Source organism: Rhinopithecus roxellana, chromosome 7 (assembly GCF_007565055.1).
Source record: "Rhinopithecus roxellana isolate Shanxi Qingling chromosome 7, ASM756505v1, whole genome shotgun sequence".
NCBI lineage: Eukaryota > Metazoa > Chordata > Mammalia > Primates > Cercopithecidae > Rhinopithecus > Rhinopithecus roxellana.
This window is the reverse complement of record NC_044555.1, coordinates 50,539,758-50,544,048: the sequence shown is the minus strand read 5'-3', so window position 1 is coordinate 50,544,048 and position 4,291 is coordinate 50,539,758. Positions and strand designations below refer to the sequence as shown.

The 4,291-nt window shown below is 40.8% G+C and overlaps 1 pseudogene; it reads right to left on the bottom strand.

Moving 5' to 3' along the window:
- Nucleotides 1-1,030: 1,030 nt before the first annotated feature.
- LOC104669434 lies at nucleotides 1,031-2,359 on the bottom strand (annotated as a pseudogene).
- Between the last annotated feature and the right edge of the window lie 1,932 nt (nucleotides 2,360-4,291).

The following is a 4,291-nucleotide window of genomic DNA, read 5'->3' as shown; positions in this document are numbered from 1 at the left end:
TAGAACTTAAAGTATAATAAAAAATAAAAAAAAAAAGAATTTTGAAGATTTGCTTTTCATATTTGAGATTATAATTCACCTAGAAATAAATTTCGTGTCTGATGTAAGATGGATCTAATTTTTTTAGAACAGTTAACAACTGTGCAAAGACAATTTATTAAATATTCTAGTTTTACTCTTTCCCTACTCATCTGAAACACTACATCAGATAGTTACAGTTTCCGTAAGCATACAGGTGGCTAGTTTCTAGACTCTGCTTCATTAATCTGCCTGTCCCTGCGCTTGAAGACATCTGGCATAACTGTTACAGTTTTATAGGAAGTAGGGCAATTCCTGCTTTATTTTTCTTTAAAACTCTATTGGATTTTTTTAGTCACTTATTGTTCCATATAAATCTTAATATCAACTTATCAAGTGTTATTCTATACCCTACTGGAATTTTATTTTATTTTTTTATTTTATTTTGAGACAGGGTCTTACTCTGTTGCCCAGGCTGGAGTACAGTGGCTAGATCACAGTTCACTGTAGCCTTGACCTCCTGGGCTCAAGTGATTCTCCCATCTGAGCCTCTCAAGCAGCTGGGACTACAGTCACATGCCTCCATGCCTGGCTATTTTTTGTGTTTGTGTGTTGTTTTAGCCACCGGGTTTCACCATGTTGCTCAGAACTCCTGGGCTCAAGTGATCCTCCCACCCTGGCCTCCCAATGTGCTGGAAATACCGGCATACCCACCGTACCTGGCCCCCAATTTGAATTTTAATTAAAACTACATTTATAGATTAATTTGGGGAGAACTGACATTTTACAAAATTGAGTCTTCTCAATAAGGGTAATGTGTTTCATTTATTTAAATTTTCTCTTAGATCTTTCAATAAAGTTTTACAATATCTTAGAGACCTCAGAAATCATTTATTCCTGAGTACCTCATTTTCAAACCAAACTCTTGGTCTCATTATACTTGTTAAAGCTCAGCTAAGATATCACATACTACCACAAATATTTCTGTGATTTTTCAGGCTCATTTGGATGCTCCTCCTCCTGTGCTCTTGGATTTATTTATTCATTCTTTGCTTAATATTACCAAAAGTTGTCCTGGGCTTGGAAGATACACTGGTGAATAAAATGACAATCCCTTCACGGAGCTTTCATTCTAATAGGAGAGACAGAACAATAAACATTCATAATTCAGGGTGATATATACTATTATAGGGGAATTACACAGTGCTATGGGAAAACAGAAGCGAATACCTAACTCAGACTTGGGGGATGGCTGGATGGAGGGAAAAGGGTGTCAAACACTGCTTCTCAAGGAAGTAACATGTAGACCGAAACTTGAACTGGTGACTGAAAAGCCTCCTAACTGGCTTCTCCGATTAGTTTTTTTCTTCTCTATCTATTCTCCACACTGCTGCCGGAGGTCTCTTTCATCAATATTAAGCATCATTTTCCACACGGCAGGCCAAACAGACTGATGGAATCCAAACCATATTCCCTGCCCCCTCCCAGAGGGCGGTCATATCCTTCTGGAACTGAGAAAAAGGAACGCCCCATAGGTGTGTATTCACGGAGGGCAGATGTCGTCGCACCACATCAACTGCATGGACAGGGTTAGTGCTGATTGGCTTGTCTAATTCCAGTGGCTCAAGCAAGTTCCGTCCTGTCAGTACTTCATGCAGTAGGTGCCAACTCACCAAAGAGACAAATTTGATTGACACCTTAAAAGGTCGATCTTTTCCACCTTCTCCAGGTAAGGTAACATGTAAATATACCTCTGCAGTTGCCACAGGGTTGGCGGTGTAAAGAATTCTTTTTCCATCATAAACTGGTCTACACTCTCCAAATATAGTTACTTTAAAATGCTGAACCGCTGAGTCAACCACCTCCATGGTTTAATATCTTGGGACATTGTCTGGTTTAATATCTTGTCTGGCCACTTGTCTGTCTGGTTTAGTATCTACCTCATAGAGGTAGACATCAATCTTTGGGATTTCAACCTGAAAACAGCCAGCAGTTTAATGGGTTTACCCATGGTGCCATAGCCAGGTCTTCTGGGCACCACGGGTAGGGGTTGGGCCCCAGCGGGTCCTGCGGAGCCGATTTCCACTGACGGAGTTTGGGGGAGGGCTTTGAGACAGAACGGAGCCTGCCACTGGGGGCAAGGAGGTGGCCTGGGGTGTGACACAGAGCAACAGGCACTCTAACTCGGCCCGGAGGCGGGGGCGGCGACGGCTTTCCTTGAGCAACCATACTCTGAAAGCTCAGGTCGGAAGAGTTGCGGATGGAAGATGGAGTGGGACTGGGTGAGAGGAAGGGGAGACATGAGGGGAGGACAGAGGTGAGTCCCGTCCGGAAGTTGCATCGCCTGCGGACTCCACGCTCCCACCCCTCCTCCAGGACTGCGGGAGGCCGCCGCCAACCTGCCTTGGGCCTCCCCCTGACTGTGTATTTTCAAATAGCCTGTCTACAAGCTCAATTATTATTTCTTCTTTTCTTTTTATTTCTGCTGGTAAGGGACTCTAATGCATTCATCAGTATGTCAATTTCATTTTTTGGTTCCAATATTTTTGCTTGATTTTAAAATATTTCAATTTCATTGTGCTTTTGATTTGCATTTCTCTGATGGCCAGTGATGTTCAACATTATTCATGTGTCTGTTGGCTGCATAAATGTCTTCTTTTGAGAAGTGTCTGTTCATGTCCTTTGCCCACTTTTTGATGGAGTTGTTTGATTTTTTCTTGTAAATATGTTTAAGTTCTTTGTAGATTCTGGATATTAGTCTTTTGCCAGATGGGTAGATTGTAAAAATTCTCTCCCATTCTGTAGGTTGCCCATTCACTCTGATGGTAGTTTCTTTTGCTGTGCAGAAGCTCTTTAGTTTAATTAGATCCCATTTGTCAATTTTGGCTTTTGTTGCCACTGCTTTTGGTGTTTTAATCATGAAGTCCTTGCCTATGCCTATGTCCTGAATGGTATTGCCTAGGTGTTCTTCTAGGGTTTTTATGGTTTTAGGTCTAGTATTTAAGTCTTTAATCCATCTTGAATTAATTTTTGTATAAGGTGTAAGGAAGGGATCCAGTTTCAGCTTTCTCCATATGGCTAGCCAGTTTTCCCAGCACCATTTATTAAATAGGGAATCCTTTCCCCATTTCTTGTTTTTGTTAGGTTTGTCAAAGATCAGATGGTTGTAGATGTGTGGCATTGTTTCTGAGGGCTACATACCATCTCACACCAGTTAGAATGCCGATCATTAAAAAGTAAGGAAACAACAGGTGCTGGAGACGATGTGGAGAAATAGGAACACTTTTACGTTGTTGGTGGGATTTTAAACTAGTTTAACCATTGTGGAAGACAGTGTGGTAATTCCTCAAGGATCTAGAACTAGGAATACCATTTGACCCAGCCATCCCATTACTGGGTATATACCCAAAGTATTATAAATCATGCTGCTATAAAGACACATACACACGTATGTTTATTGTGGCACTATTCACAATAGCAAAGACTTGGAACCAATCCAAATGTCCATCGATGATAGACTGGATTAAGAAAATGTGGCCATACAGAGACACAACAAAAAAAGAGAATTTTAGACCAATATCCCTGATGAACATCGATGCAAAAATTCTCAATAAAATACTGGCAAACCAGATTCAGCAGCACATCAAAAAGCTTATCCACCATGATCAAGTGGGCTTCATCCCTGGGATGCAAGGCTGGTTCAACATTCTCAAATCAATAAACGTAATCCAGCATATAAACAGAACCAAAGACAAGAACCACGTGATTGTCTCAATAGATGCAGAAAAGGCTTTTGACAAAATTCAACAGCCCTTCATGCTAAAAACGCTCAATAAATTCGGTATTGATGGAACGTACCTCAAAATAATAAGAGGTATTTATGACAAACCCACAGCTAATATCATACTGAATGGGCAAAAACTGGAAAAATTCCCTTTGAAAACTGGCACAAGACAGGGATGCCCTCTCTCACCACTCCTATTCAACATAGTGTTGGAAGTTCTGGCTAGGGCAATCAGGCAAGAGAAAGAAATCAAGGGTATCCAGTTAGGAAAAGAAGTCAAATTGTCCCTGTTTGCAGATGACATGATTGTATATTTAGAAAACCCCATCGTCTCAGCCCAAAATCTCCTTAAGCTGATAAGCAACTTCAGCAGAGTCTCAGGATACAAAATTAATGTACAAAAATCACAAGCATTCTTATACACCAGTAACAGACAAGCAGAGAGCCAAATCAGGAATGAATTTCCATTCACAATTGCTTCAAAGAGAA